The sequence below is a fragment of the Centruroides vittatus genome, unplaced genomic scaffold (assembly GCF_030686945.1).
Source record: "Centruroides vittatus isolate TY-2023 unplaced genomic scaffold, ASM3068694v2 contig_549, whole genome shotgun sequence".
Taxonomy (NCBI): Eukaryota; Metazoa; Arthropoda; class Arachnida; order Scorpiones; family Buthidae; genus Centruroides; species Centruroides vittatus.
The window spans coordinates 2656726-2673949 of record NW_027122325.1 but is presented as its reverse complement, the minus strand read 5'-3'; the positions used below and the strand labels follow the sequence as shown (position 1 = coordinate 2673949).

Below are 17224 nucleotides of genomic sequence, written 5' to 3'. Positions count from 1 at the left end.
GTTTATACTGGCTTTAACCAAAATGTTGCATGGAAAAAAAAATCATAAAATATGAGATTGATCAATGGAGGGTCAGACTAGAGTATGACTAAATCAGTTTTTGTTGAACCATCAAGTTAGACATCATTCTTTCTTTGTCTTGCTTATGTATATATTTTATTTATGAAGTAAAATATTGTATTTGAAATTTGACTTATTTCAGAGAGATACATTTATTTTCTAATTTATTATGAAGAAAAAAAGGAATAATAACTAAAGTTATTAGGCATTCTTGTTTTCAAGAACATATTCTAGGTTGTAGGAGATTAATTTCAGTTTTTTCTGATTAAAAACTTATATTTTCACAAAATAAATTTTCGTTAAAAGTGAAATGGAAAGTATACATGTACAATTATTAGCATATTGAAAAATATGGATGAAAGTTTGAAATAATTTAAAATTCTATAATATGCCAAATTTAAACAATATTCCAGATTAGAATGATACATAAAGTAATTTTGGCTTTTTTATTTAAAAGAAGTAAAATAACAAAGATAAAGGATTATTTGATGAGTTTATGAATTTTAAGAAGTTTGTTTCTAAGAAAATGAAAGATGGTAGCTGGGAAATTGATTAACTCATAGAAAGTGGGTTGAAAAGTATTTTAATCAGTGCAATAGTTCCAAGATATGAACTGAGATTTTAAAAATTATTCAATATATATTTTTTATTTTTGCACAAAATAGAATGGAGTGTAACTTTGAATAATTGGAAATTAATGGATGAACATTAGAAATGAAATGGAAGCAAATACTGTGAATAGTATTTTGTATGTTACTACAATATAAAGATGAATTGTAAAATCATTTTATAATTGGTGTAATTTCTGATGTATATTCCCCTGAAAACTGTTAGAATAGAAACCTGGAAACTGTTAGAATAGATATTGTAATCTACATAGCTTTCTTGCCAAATTTGCCATTGAAAACATAATACTTAACCTGCCTGCCATTGTAAATCCACTTAACGTAGTGTCATCTCAAACATTCAGTTTTTTCTTGTTTCTTTTGTTTTATTTGAATTGCAATTTGAAAAAAATTGTAGACTTAAATTTCCACTGTCATCTGTCTGTCTTCTTTTAATCTCAAGAATGGAGTTAGATAGATGAATATGATCCTATATTACTGATAGCACTTTCTTAAGCACTTTCTTTCATCATTGTTTCATTCAATCCCATAGTTTCTCAAAACCTTAACACATGGACATTCTAAAAAGATTTTTGCCTTAAAATTTATATATATATTCATGAATTTAACTGTACCATTCACACACACACAATAAATTCTAATTTAAACAAAACTGAAGGTTAATATCAACCACTAACCTAGCTACAGAAAATCCTTGTTAATTCAAACGCAGTTAGTTTGAAATCCCATTAGTTCATAACTATACTTTTGTCCCAGCCATAGATATATAGATTTACATGTTAAGGAATTCTGTTAGTTCAAAATATAGCTACTTTGAAATTTGAAAATTCTATCCAAACTGTCATATGCATATGTTAACTCATTCATTTACATTGAAATGCCTCCAAGCTGTAAGAGAACAATAGACCAATAGAGCAATATGGCTTTGCTTGGCAATATGGCTTTGCTTTTACAGTAACACATTTTCAGGTATCACCTTACCCATGGACTACTTTCTTTCTCTTATATCATAAAACACAGATGGTTTTCAGGATTGCAAGATTGAGTTACAAGTAGCAGATTGAGATATTTGTAGGGCTACATTTGGATGACTTACTACTTTTCAGACTACTTTAAAAATAATTTGGGCTACATTCTGAAGAATTTTGCTTTACTTTTTATAAAACCTATATGGCAACCTGTTAGGTACTGTTAGGTGCTGTTTACCTTCGCATTAATTATGTTATTAATAATTAATAATAATAATAATCATATAAATGAAAATAGAATTCTGTATTCCATTTGCTTAACCCTTTCTATGCGGAAAACCTTTAGCATTAAGTAAATAGGTGGAATTCGTTATGCGGCGCATTTTTGCATTTTTTGGGTAATTTTTTGAATTGCGATATTTCGCTTCAATATTGCGCTATATTCAATCTGTTTTTTTGTGTTTGATTAAAAACATATTACAGTTTACGATTGTGTAATTTTTAGTTTTATACATATTTAAAATAATATGAAGTTTACGAACGAAAAAAAAAAATTAATTTACAGAGAATCGCTGAACTTTGTACATCTGTTAGATAGAAACATCTGTCCTCTATTAAACAAAACAAACCGCAGCTTTCTACCTAGAAGTGGGGGAGAAGTTATTGCCATTATTCACACTATGTCTCTAATTACTTAGCTGGGAGAGTAGTCGATTGTTATCGTGAAGCGACACCGATTAGTCAGCTGTACGACTGTGTCAGTCGTAGAGCTTTGCTCTTACTTTTGTAAAATAATTAAATGTATTCAAAATATATATGAATTCATTTGACAAAAATTTTAAAGCCAAATTAACAGTGCGAACACCTTCCATAGACTTACTATAGGAAGGTGGAGTTTCCCGGGAATATTTATCGCTAGATAGTTTTAAAAACATATTTACTCGCCTAAATATTGTCGAATTAGCTAATTTAATGTCTAAGTGCATTAAATTAGTTAATTAGAATTAAAAATCGATTTAAAAAGCGAATTTACAGTGATTGTTTACATTTTACTTCAAAGGTTGGAGGCGGGGCTTTTCGCGGCAATTTTTTCGTTTCATAAGTCTGTGATTAGTTAAAGTAACGTCAACAAAGACAGAAGAGACTCAATAAAACTGTAGGAGTTTCCCTTTGATTGTTTTCAGCCAACTGTGTAGTTAACTGCGAAGATTTACTGTAGAATAGTAGGGGATGTATTTACCAAAATATTTATGGCCCAGGGGTGGTAACAAAACGTTTATTGGCTTAAACAAAGTCAATCGACATACAGAAGAGCGAATCAATGCTAAGATCTCTGGAAAACTCGAATACAGTGGAGTCGAAAATCAGAATCAATTGGGGACTGGGGTTGTTCCGATTAGTCATTTGTTCCGATTACCCATTATGTACGAAAAAATACATTAACCTGTCCGATGTTCAAATTTTTCTCCATTGCGTGTCGCTTCGTGTTGAACTTTTCTCCGTTGCGTGTCGCTTCGCGTTGAATTTTTGTCGATTTTAAGCCTAACGAAAATGTTTATAATAATAATCGAAGCTATTGTATCGTTAAAAATTATTTCTTTATTTTGTACAAACAAAATAAATATATTGAAGAATATAAAAACATGAAAATTATACTTTAGAAGTAAATCTAGTATCAAAAACGTTCGATTCAGCATGACACAGTCCGACTGAAAATCGTTCCGATTACCGGAGTTCCGATTAATGACTCTCTACTGTATAGCGCAAATTAATCAAACTTTTTTAATTGTTACCGATCGGTAAGTTTTGCATCACCGATAAACGAAGAAGTCACGTGATACACACTGATCGGTAGCTAACCGCATGGAAAGGGTTAACCCCTTGGGGAACCGTTGATGATGGTGACCTAGTTTCACACTCCCCCTTTTCAGCGCTGACCTTCTGTGAGTCAAGACAGTGTAATCTCTGTGTATTCTTTGTTTCTTTGTTATGTAACCAGTTACGTGAGTCTAACTAGTTTTTACTAATCTCTCCGACAAGCAATATCTAGTCTAACAGTATATACAATCAATCAATCAATGAGTTCTTTATTGTATGAACCTTAGTTCATTACAAGGGGTAATTTGTTACAAAAACAAAATCAATATTAACTTGTTAAATATTATATTATATTACTAATTTCCTACTAGTATATACAAAAATAGGTAAATATTATACAGAGTGTCTCATTTAACTTGAGACTGTGAAATATCTCCAGAAATATGCATCATACAAAACAAAACTGAAAATGTTTGACATAAACTCTCAGGATTTTGGAAGAGGCAGTTCAACCTTTCAACTCTGGGGCAGGGCGGGGTCAACTTTGTAAATTTAAAAGGGAACTCTTATTTTTCATAGCAGATTACGATTTATGTCAAAAATTATGTGAGGTTTAAATATAAAGTTCACCATCTTCTAAACACCGAGGAGAAATCATCACTTTGTTACGAACCTATTACCACACCCATCGCACACCCAACAGATCTGAGAACCAACATTAATCCTGACAACCTAACATGTGTCCCGACCACTTTTAATCCTTTCATTAATGCGGTGTACACAGAGATCACCAACAAACATCATAGGCTCCTGTATGCTATCTGCATACTCCTGTATGCAGATAGCATACAGGAGATGTTCGATGATATTCAATATCCTCCAGAACGGAAAAGAATCTTCTGATTGTATCAGACTTCCCGGCATCTGCTCCATCCCACTTAAAGACAACAGATGGGACAAAGACCTGATTTATATTGGTTCTACCAAATACTCATTAAGCACCCATATACGAGAACACTGAGCAGACCTGCAGCATGAGCAACATGCTACTGTCCTTGCCATGTATGCATCTGACCCGGACATTGAAGTGGAATTTGACAAGGCCAAGATTGTCATCAGTACTCCCCACCAAGAGCATCTTAAATGGCTAGAAACCATAGCCATTTATAGAGCTAGCCACAGCACCACCTGCGTCAACCAGAAGCAAACCCTCATAGAAACTGACCCTTGATTGCCATCCATGCACGAATGCGCATGCCCATCACAATGGATCTTGGCTTACAGGAGTTTGATTTATTTAATATTAACATTCCATTTTGAAGTGTTTCATCAGATTTCACCTGAAGAACTGCTCAAAAGTTCGAAAGCGTTTGTGATGAACTGTAATTTCATGAAGCACAGCAGTAACAGGTTCATAATGAAGTTACGTAGGGTTTATCTAAAACATTTATTTTAAATCATGGTAGTGGTGCTGTAATCAGTGAAAATTAATTAAGTCATTTTTTCTCATGTTTTATTGCATAATATTTTGGACTGGAAGAAAAATAACTCTTATAGCTGAATATGGTTTTTGATTTGTCATGGATGGTGCTGCAATTAGAAAAAGCTATGTAAGGTTCATTTTTCACTAGGAACCCCCATGTTTTACAGTATAATGCAAATTTTGCTGTCTTCCATACACTAATAATGCTGATGTCACAAGAGTCAGACTGGGACTACTTAATTTCAAAGAAAGAGTCAAGTATTTCAACCAAATTTTAATCTATAAATATTTTAATGGTATAATATACAATTACTTTATAATATGCAACTCAGGTTGAATAACTAGATTACAATCATATCTACATACCCCATTTTATCAATTAGCATTTAAGTCATATGTCATAGATCTTTTTTTTATCGCTCCATTGATGATATGTCACCCATTGAACATCACCTTCATCAAGATTTTATAAAATATAAACATTTATGCCAATGCTTTCTACATAACATATGATCTTTGCTTCTTTTTATCATTTTGTTTATATCTTTTTAAAAATATTTTACTTTATTAATTTTATATGTTACTTTTTATTGTATTTTTGGGTAAATTGTGTTATTTGGGGGTGGAAATCTTTTGTCTATTGACAGTTCCAATTATATGTAAAATAAATAAATAAAGATTCTACATTGAAGGAAAGTATCCCTTGCCTCTTACCTTAAAAGTGGCCAATTGCAGCACCATTTACTATGATTCAAAAACCATGTTCAGACATCAGAGTTCAATTTTTGGGCCTCTTCAACATCAATCTTGGTAATGATCCAACAGGGATAATAATTAAAAATTGTTTAAAGAAAAAATGTTGTAAAGAATGTATACTGAAATATTACAATTGCCAGTCAATTAATAAAGGTATGGAGGTAGATGGCATTTGGAGGATATGTAATGTCTGCTGCTTAAATATAAAAAAGCCAGATAGAAAGGAAGATACCGTATTTTACGGACTATAAGATGCACCTGAATTTTGGAGGCAATTTTTCAAAGAAAAAAGTGCGTCTTATAGTCCGTAATTGTACTCATAAGTTGTTAATGTCTTTAAAATTTACCAGGAAGATTGGAGTAATGAAAATTGTATATATTTTTCTGAAATGTTTGTGTATCAATTTGATTTTTTTAAAACAATTTTTAATTATTATTATTTTTAATTTTATTTCTATTTTAATTTTTATGTTCTTAAATTTTTAAAACAAGGTGTTGTCCACAAAAACATTTTGAGGAGTGTATTGTGATACTAATGAGAGATATATATGCAAAAACTAAAGTGTTCTGAATTGGTAGTTTAATTTAGCCTGAAGAAAAGATGTTTAATCTTAAAATGCATAGCAAATAAAAATTTATTTTTCCAACTGAACTGTCTCCTGATTAAAACAGACTTGGTTATAAGACAAACACCAGTAGGTTTTCTGCATATATACACTTCAATAAGTTTAATATCTTGCTGCACCATTTTTTACATTGTATAAGAAAAATTATTCATCTTTTTCATATATATTGGACAATACAATTTATAATCTATAATTCTATAACTATTACACAGTTTTTGACTTTTTAAAAAGTAAATCTGTTTTATTTCCTCTTTATAGAAATATTAAGATAATTTATTCTACGGTACTATTTACTTCTTTCTCAAAATCAAACCTAATATTACTATTATTATATCTATTTACAATGACATGTAATAAAAAAAAAATATTGCATGATTATTATTATTATTATTATTATTATGTCAAAAGAATGTCATCTACATAACATATTACCAATATTATACCTTCTATTAAAGCAATTCTTTTAATGTTTTTTTCGTTACTAGTTCTGTTAGCTTTGGACCTATTATAGTGTCTATTGAGATTCTATTAAATCTTTATTTAAATTTTCTGATTCCAATGTAATTTTTATTTTTTTAAATTTAAATGTAACCTTAATATCTTATAATTTCCTTTTATTTTTAAGCTGTTTACTATATTAACTAGTTTATCTGCATTTTTTTATTGAATATATAAAATGTTTTTACTAAACTTAATTTTTATTTCAAATATATTTTTAAAAGTTATATAACATTTTAAAAGTACACTAGAGAATTACATTTTTTTTTCCTCCTTGTGTGTTTTTGGACTGCACTTTGAAAAAATTGTAGATCTATAAATTTCCACTGTTGTCCGTCCATTTGTCTGTCTTTCCTTAATCTTGAGAACAAGTTAGATAAATGAAAGACAACACCAGATGTGAAAAGCTTGGTGGAAGGAGGACCCTGATTAGCTATATACAAACTTCTGATGCAAACTGGAAGTCAAGTTATTTTAATTTTAAAAATTTTCCCTCGAAAAGTGTTAGATAGATGACTGGCACAACTCTATCTTTAAAGGTAAAGTGTGATGTACAAGGGTAAGCCACTACTAATTTAAGGTGGAGAGCATATATTTTAAATTTATTTAATTTAAAATATGATTTAAAATTGCAGCCTCACATTGTGACAATTTCACAATAAATAAATGCTTGCTAGTTTTAATTTTGTTTACCACTTTCACTTTCAACAAGCTACACTTATTTTTCTGAATTTCCATCGGATGATAAAATTTTTTTGTATAAATTAAAAGACACAGTCGTTTTTAAAAATTCTTTAGATGATCACCATTTTATTTTCTTTCTTGTTCTAGAACAAACTGTTAATGACTAGATCAGTGTTTCCCAACCTTTTTTGTGCTATGCCCCACCTAAGTGTTTCTAAAATTCTTATGTTCCCCCACGTATACGTTGAACTCTTTTGGAAGATCTCTTGTCGTGTTCGTTGAAGTTTTTCTTGCACTTAATTGCCACACTGTTTTATGGTAACCACGATAAAACCCGATCCTTTCATCAAAGTCTCTTGAGCTTTCCATCGTTGCGAAACGCGATCTGAAACACCACAACTCGTGTCGGTCCAACCCAAGGTTTGGGCAAAGAATGTCCTTTCTCCTCTTTCACCAGCCTAAGGGCCTCGTTCATCTCTTTGTTCTCAGTGGTTCCCAGAATTCTTAATCCTACCCAAGGGAAAAGGGTTATAAAGGAAAGTTCTAGAAGGAAAGGGAAACAAAGAACAAAGAAAACTAAAACTAACTAAAATCAATATTTACAATAAATATGGCGTACAGCGGTTATATGCTTAACTTTAACTCTGGACAAGGGCATTTTCGAATTGCCCCCCTTAACAATCGAATTGCCCCTCTGTGGGGCGTGGGCCCCACGTTGGGAAACACTGGACTAGATCTTTCTTTTGAGGCTACTTAGCCGTCCAGTTAAAAAGTTTCTTAAAAAACAGAAATAATCCAATTAAAATTTCTAAAATTGGAATAGTGGTAACCTTACAATGTCTTTGTGTTTTCATCCTTCTCCATTTGGGAATTTTGAGTCTTTTATATCCACTTGTAATTAGCGCTGTTGAATGTAGATGATGCCTCGACTTCCCCTCAATTCCCATTCAATGCCCCGACTTCCCATAAAATGGCGATCGTCTAAAGAATTTTTAGAAACGACTGTGTCTTTTAACTTATACAAAAAAAAAAAAAAGCTACACTTATGTTAACTGGGTTAAAAATATGAGCATTCTTTAAACATTGATTAATTCAGTTGAGTAACTGTAGCTAGTTCATCTTTAATAATGTGAAAGTTATTTGATCTGTTCACAGGCCAAATTGATTAACTCCATTTGAAAATCCTTGATACAATCGTTATTATTATTACATTTTTCGCATAACTAATGGCTTTGACAGTCACTTGTAAAATTAACCAAATCTTGACAAAACAGAGAAAAAATTTTTTTTTTTTTTTTGACAAAGAAAAAACTATTGCATTAAATTTGTTAAAATTCTTGATGTCAGAAAGAAAACATTATAAATTAAGATATGACTGCCTGTACTCTAACCAAATGATGCTGAGACTTTTAAAGTGTCAGGTTGAATAATAGAGATTGAACTTTCTAATCTGATCACGCCCATCTGATCATGCAGTTTCACCTGGATACAGAACACATTTACACATTTTCTTTTCTATAATAAATGTATTTTTAGCATGTTTAAAGAGGGGTTTGGACCCTTTCTCATGATAGATGATACTGATGTTGGCCTAAGTTTGGCCAAAAATGTTCCTTGTAGATTAATAAACTTTAGCTTCCAGAAGAAACAATTGCCTTTCTTATTAATTGACAATATGATGCCAGGATTCACTCAAGATTTAAGTTAATAAACTCAATGACTCGAACTGGGTATCCATAAATAAGTGCTACATATAAAATCAGTAATTTAAATTATATACAAATCTTACTTTAATTAATGTAAAATAAATTTCTATAATGTAGAGTTTAAAAAGTAATGTAAAACATCATTATAATTTTGATTATATCTTTAGTTTTGATTTTGTCAACAAAATGTCAGAAAGTAATACTGCTCAATATATCTCAAAAACTGGGTTTGTATAATTTAAACTTATCTCGTCTACTAGTACTTTATCAATTAACAGGAGTTATTATACTGAATTTATGGATGTAGCAATTAGGTCTTACAGATCAGAAATAACAATGTTTATTTAAATCACCTGAACACATACACTTTAACATTGTGTTTAAGACCTGTTTGTCCCTCATCAGCAGGCATTTAAAAGACATTTTCTACAATTAAAATAAAATTTCTTACAATCATAAATAAACATAAAATTCCCAGCAGTAAAACAATAAAATTCTTACAAATTCTGGGTTTTTAAACACATTCCTAATTCCGAGCATATTCAAAATCAATATTAATCAAATAATTCCATACGTATTCCTGTTTTTTTAAAAACATAAATAATTAAATAAAATAAATTTTTTGGTTTAATACTTACACCTAAACTTACATCATTGATTATTCACATTCACTTAAACTTCACCCCAATCCATTCCAATTCTTCTTTTTATACGTCTCCCCCTCTCTTCCGTCAATGATTCCTTTTCATGATTGGTGTATCTCTCTTCCGATATTGTTATTTATTCTATCTGTTTGTTTAATTATATTGATGTGTTCGTATAATTGTCTTTTATGATTATTTTCCTCTTTTTTTCTTATTTTCACGGTATTCAAATCAATTTCACAGTGTTCAGCTACTGCTGAATTTGTATATTTTCCTCTAATTGCTCGAATATATCCACTTAATCTTATTTTTAATTTTTGTTTGTTTCACCAATATATGTGTTTTTTGGGTTACAACTACAATTAAATGAATACACTACACCTTTTTCTTCTGTTATGTTGTATTTTTCTTCGTTTCTATAACAGATATTTTTAGTTGAATTTATTTCGTGGTTGTTCGTATCGAGAGATTTGTACATACGCAAACAAACGTTATAAATAGGAACATAAAAACTTATATATACAATTAAATATTCCTTTATTTCTCTCGGAACACAGTTCTTTTCTTTATTATTTACAATTGATCCCAACTTGAGTATTCTCACTGGGGAAGGGGTCGCCACTTATTCACGTACAAGCGATAATACACATGCGCGTAACATAAGGTCTTTACAATCGACTTAAAAACTAAACTTATAACTACCTTAAAACTAATGTAATAGGGAAACAGATAGACTTAGGAAAGATAGAAAGTATATAGAAATAGACAGAAAGTACTCGGGTTCACAATCGACTGATACACTCGGGGAAGTACCCTTCCACAATGGTAGCCTTTCCTCCTCCTCCTTATTTAGCTGTTCATCCTCGATGTTTTCCTATTCTCTCGGCACTCTCTGGCCCTCATGCCTATTTTTCTCTGGCCTCGATGGTCCTGCAGCCTCCTTTCTTTCTCTCTCTTTCGAGTCTCGAACGCTGCTTTGCACCTCCATTCCTCTCGAGGTCTAGCCAAAAAGTGTCCGTTCTTTTACCACTTAGTCCTCAGGGCTTCCTCTTTTCTTTTGTTCTCATTCCCCAAATTCGTGGAAGTCCTAATACTCCCTTCTTTGTTTATCCCTTGGTTCTTAGAAGGGGTAATCCTTTTTTTCTGGCAATAACGGTTGATATACGACTTGTTGAGACAAAGGAACGGAAATAAGAAAGTAGAAATGAAGGAAGAAGAAAGAAAGAAAGAAAAAATATATATATGTATATGTATTTATAACTTACAAACTATAAAAGAAACACACAAAAAAAAACAATATGGCTGACAGCCACAATTTTTTCTGGTATTAAATTAATTCTACTTCTTACTACTTTTTTAATTCTTTCAAATAACTTTGGAACACGCCTTAATTTAACAAATCTTTTTTCTTTATCCATTAATTTTAATTGTTCATCATTTTCTAATTTTCCTATCCATTTATTCAGTAAGTATTTTGGATAATCATTTTAATTATTTCTTCTTCAGTCTTGCTTGTTCTTTGTCTTATTTTATTCATAAACATTTTAAATATGTTATATTTCATACTAACCTAAATGACTGATTTGTACTTAATTATTTTGGAAGTTTATATAGGTTTAACATATTTTTTATAAATTAGTCTGTTAGGATTCCTTTTCTAATCAGATCCTCTAATTCTTGTTTAACTTCTGTTTTTAAAGCTTCTGGGATCCTTCTAGGAGAGACAAGTTTTGGAATTGCATTTTGATTTAGTTTGATTATAACTTCATGTTTGAGTTTGCCACTTCCCTCAAATACACTGGAAGTAGATTCCAAAATATCTTCTGGGTTAAGTTCAGGTGTAATAGAATTTATCCTTTTGATAAGGTTAGTTTTTCGCATGCATCTCCACTCAAGAGAGGTAGTCCACGCATCCTGACGATAAGGAATTTGCTCATGGTTTCATGGCTTCCAGACTTAAGTCAGAGGTGACATTCACTGATGAGAGGTATTCTTTTGCATGTGAAGGTATAGGCTTTGACCTTAGTCTGTTTTATCTTTGGAGAATTGGTCCACTGCTTCAAATACATCCAAGAGATAACATTAGTGTCCGCTCCAGTATCTAATTTGATTTTAGTGGGATTCCCATTTATTTCAATGACTTCTTCCCTGTGTTCATGTGTGACTTCATTCAGCACAACAATTCTATCCAATGGATAATCTTCCTCATCTGAGAGGATGGTGGAATTAGGATTATCAATTTCATTTATTTTCTTTACCTTACATGCTGAAGAAAACTGGTTTTTCTTTTTCCATTTAAAACAAAATTTGCCAAAAACTGGACAGTTTCCATACTCATATATAGTTAAGAATAAAAAATGCCACAAATGCCTGACGCTATTTTTATTCATCATACACGTATTTGATTTTTTCATTTTATCTTTTTACCTTGGAAACTGACTTTTCACCTTGCTCACTGTTATTTCTGTTGCCCTGATTTTAGATAATTGGTGCGTAGATAATTTGAATGCTCTTGCTATGTCTATTGCTTTGGCCAATGTTAATGTCAGATCTTGCAGCATTTTTTGTCTGATACTATCATCTTGTGTGCCTAAGACAATTCTGTCTCTTATGAGAGATTCTGTTAGGGTGCCAAAATCACATCCTTGAGCTTTTGTACATAGCTCTGTTACAAATTTGTCTACAGTTTGTTCTGGCTTCTGTACAAACGAGAAAAATACATATCTACTATAGATAGTGTTCTTATACAGCTGGAAACGGTCTGTGAATTTAGCTAAGATTTCATCCACTGTCGGATTCGTGGCATTTTCCTCTAAATGGAAATTATTGTATATTTCTAAGCCTTTCTCTCTGATAATATGGAGCAGGATAGCTCTCTGCTGCGGAATACTTTTTGCAGGTAAATCTATAGCTGTTGCATAAATATCAAATCGTTGCTTCCATAAACTCTAATTTTTTGTATTTGACGTATCCATGGAAAAAGGTTCCAGAGGACTTAAATTATTCATCTCGCTTTTTAATTAAATTATATATATATTTCTTATAGTTTAAAGTAATCATTATATTAATATACTAAGGAGACTTTCTGTCTGCCACAGCATCAACCTTTGAATGAAGTGACTAATTACTTCTTTAAGCTAGCACGTGTTTGTTAAGCCTCATTTCCTTCACTGGCTTAATTATCTGCTGCCACCATGTTTTAAGTGGTTTACTTGGTGTTTATACGCCCTTCGTGACACACTTGGAACCCCTACGAGACAGGAATACAGACACTTACTCCGAATACTTTATTCGGGGTCCTTCCTTTACTGGGCGATCTCCACCCTTATACATTAGTCAGGGCCATCTGTCTTGCACGCCCTCTGGTGGTGCCAGCTCTGTAACAATGACCTTCAAGTTACTCATACAAAGTTTTGGTAATTTGAGATGCAAATCTAATAATGGAATAATTTGAATATCTTTAAGAATATCATTTTTCAGATCAAATAAAAAGTTTTTACTTTTAGATATTATATTTAAATACCAGGGAGCTTTTCCCCACTCACTTCACTTGCTCATCCATTTGGGCTTTGTCTATTTGTTCAAAACTTTTATGATTCATCAATTCTTGGTGGTGTTTCTATATTTTACCTTGATCACTGTAGGGAGCTCAACTCCCACTTACTTTTCTTGCTTGCCAAACGAGCTTTGCTTCTTTATTCCCAATATAGGCTATAATTAAAATTTAGTGATGATTCATCAATTCCCAGTGTTGCCATTTTTTACGAAACTTCAAAGTAATTGCAAAAAATTAATTCTGATTAAATATAATAATAGACAAAGTAAACACTGTCAGAGAGCATTAAAATCCTTTTTATAACACAAGTACTTTCATTGATACAAAATCATTGTCATCATCTAATGAACATCTCAAATTTGGAACAGAATGTCGCTATTTGCAGTATAAAATTCTCAACATTTAAACACAACATTCACAATAGAATTTGAGGTTTGCGATTATGAAAAAGAATAAAAATTTGAAACAAAAGGTATAATGGAACTCTCAAAACACATTTATGCCATGAGTCTATGGAGTGTTATAATATGGATGACTAAGGTAGTGTGGCTTTGTGATTGTTTAAAAAGTTCAATCCACAAGTTAGGAAGTTTGAGTGTGGGTGGATTCATGAGCACAAGATGGAAGTGAGGAAGGCTGTCCAAATAAATAACACCCTACAATCAGCACAGCACTTGAGGGGGAGTTTGGGACTACAAAGGGTTGAAATTGGGCTCTATCACTTTTTTGGTCAGATCTGTGGAGCATCTATATTTTGTGATATCCTGTTGGTGTGCTGCTGACAGACTCGCCACAATTCTAGTTGTAGCATTTTTCCTCATAATATACAGGTGCAAGACACTATTAAAATCAAAAACATTGTGCATCAAGAGCTAAAAAATTGAAGCCCTGCATTATGACAATGTCTTAGAAAGTAATTACTCATTCTAAATATATTCTACAACCTGCTTCTTGTATTCATATCAACTAATTATAAATTTAAAGAATTCATGAATTTTTTTTAATTAAATTGAAAGAGCATTGTCACTAAAGCTTTGAGAAGTACTGATTTAAAATATATATTAAAATGCCAGTTGTCAAAATCTTATTGTTTAGGTAATTTTGGAATGATGTAACAGCTGTTAATGTAAGAGTCAACTAGGAAAAAACAAATCCCCTTTTCAATCACTCCAATAGAATATCTAGCTGGATATTTGTCAATTTGAATGGACTACAAATGAATAAATTATTATTCAATTGATGAGTCATTTTCCATATATACAGTATGTCTAGAAATTAAGTTCTGATTGCATATCCTAATCACACAGGCACTGGTGGTTTGCTATTGTCAAGAAGAACAGACAGACAACAGCTGACAAATTTTAAGTTTTTGTTCTTTATTTGAGGTTTGTCATCATGCATTGAAGTGTCTGCTAAAGTTAAACTTTCCAATAATTATGAAATATGCTCAATTATCAAAACTTTTAAGTATCAAAATAATTTTGGTATTTAAAAATTTTTCAATATACTAGCTGCTGAAATTCATTTAGATTTGTGATATGTATGGACCTGACATGAGTGATGGAATGGCGTAGACATTTCAAGGAAGGCAGATAGAATGTGCATGAAAAACGGAAGAGGTTACTAGTCATTTGGACCCATTTATGCAAAACATTACCAACCCTCAATGTACTGTACCTAAACTGAATAAACCACACTTAAAGTTTTTTTATTTTTAAACAAAATATAAATTGTGGGATTAGTCTCTAGCTTTTTAAATACATTAATAGAAGCTGTGCAGTTTGGTTATTCCTGTAAAATGAAGATTGAACAATACTGAATTCATACATGACTTCAACCCATTTTTGTACATTTGAGTGTTAGTAGCATTTTGCATAGCTGGGCCCATTTATTGCTAACACTCTTGTGCAGTTGATGAATGAAAAAATTTGGTTAAATAGAAGATTCATCATATTATAGTTGACTGCAGAATTCTCCCAAATTTTTTATTCAAACTTTGTGATATTGTAGATCTTCATAGACAATATCATATAACTTGTCAAGGTGGATGCCTAAATATCTCACAGAAGAATTCAAGAGACAACAGATGACAGCTGCATTCATATTCTTGGACCATATGCTAAAAATGGTGAAGAATTATTAGACCACATTATGGCAGGCAATGAAACTTGAATTGCAAACTCAACACCAGAGATTAATCAGCAATCAGTGGATAGAAGCATACTGACTTGTAAAAGATAAAGAAAGTGAAGCTGAAATTTTTCAAGAAGCTTATATGAAAAATTTTTTAGGACAGGAAGGGTGCTTTACTTATTGAGTTTCTGCCTTATGGTGTAACAGTGAACACCAAAAGTTATTGTAATATCTGAAAAAATTATGACAGGCTATTCAAAACAAAAGACATTGTCTACTGAGCTCTTAAATGATTTTGTTTCACAATAATGCACTGCATATTCTGCCTACAGCATACACGAATTACTGAAAAAATTTAAGTGGGAAATCTTTGAATACTTACCACATAGTTCCAATCTATCACCTACTGACTTCCACTTGCTTTTGCATTTGAAGAAGTTTTTGGGAGAACAACACTTTAACAATGATGAAGAACTGCAGGCAACTCTTGAATGTGGGGTCTTAAATTGGCAAGAAACTTCTTTGATGAGTGCAAAATCTTATTTGTCATTATGACAAATGTCTGAAGCTAAAAGGTGAATATGTTGAAAAATAACTGTAACTATGTATTTTTGTAAGACAATAAATGTAAGTTTCTGTTCCTTTCTAGCCAGTCAGAATTTAATTTCTGGACATGCCTTCTATATTCAAACAGTTTCTTTTGGTTTCCTGAAGTTAAGAAATATTTCTAAAGATAATGATTCACTCAGTTTCACAATTAAATAATAAAATTATAATGTTCTTTTGGCATTCAAAAAAATCTCTGAATCAATATTTCAAAGTTAGAATAGAACAATGGAATTTGTATATTTTATTAGGAAGAGAATATTTTGAAAGTTAGTAAAGGTAAGTTAGTAGATTATTTGTTAGAGAAGTATTTTCATTATTTTTGGAATGTTCTTCATGTTATATATTATCAGTTTAAAACTTACATTTTTTCATTGGTGTAAGTTTTTTAAATTTTGATATTTTAGTTTATATTTTAGGAAATACAGTAGAGCATCAATTATCCGACCCCCGATTAACCGACTTATCGGTTAACCGACCGCATTCTAGTCGGTAAATTCAAATGTCCGCTAGTGATGTGGCGCTACAATATTTGGTTATGTCTTGACTACTTTAATATTATTTTTGTTAAATTTTTGTATGTTTTACCTGGCAGCATGGCTCGACCATGAAAGGGAGGCTAGTATTTAAACCAGGCCTAATACACTATACTAATAATGTATTTTTTCATACTTTTCGGTTATCCGACTTTTCAGTTATCCGACCAACCCCAGTCCCCAATTAAGTTGGATAATCGATGCTCTACTGTATTTATGAAATAAAAATAATTAAATTCATTATTGGAATTTTAATCATATGTACTGGTTACATTTGATAATATTGTGAAATTGATAAAAATAAAAAAAACACTGCTATTTTTAATGTTACCGAAGAGTTTAATTTCTAATGTTTTTGGCTGACTGCTCTTCCTCAAGAGAAACGTACAAATCAAACATTAGTTATATTTGATGCTAAAGACAGGCAAAGAAAGTTAGGCGAAAAACATTAAAGTGGTTAATGCAATTATTAAGGTTTTTTGGAGTGTCTTTAGAATTGAACACTTTTACAATTCAAAGTTGTG

The 17224-nt window shown here is 31.4% G+C and overlaps 1 protein-coding gene across 11 annotated transcripts in view; it reads left to right on the top strand.

The window, feature by feature from the left end:
* The window catches only part of LOC136978689 (coiled-coil domain-containing protein AGAP005037-like), a 526382-nt gene that overhangs the window by 422208 nt on the left and 86950 nt on the right, over positions 1-17224 (top strand). The window lies entirely within an intron of this gene.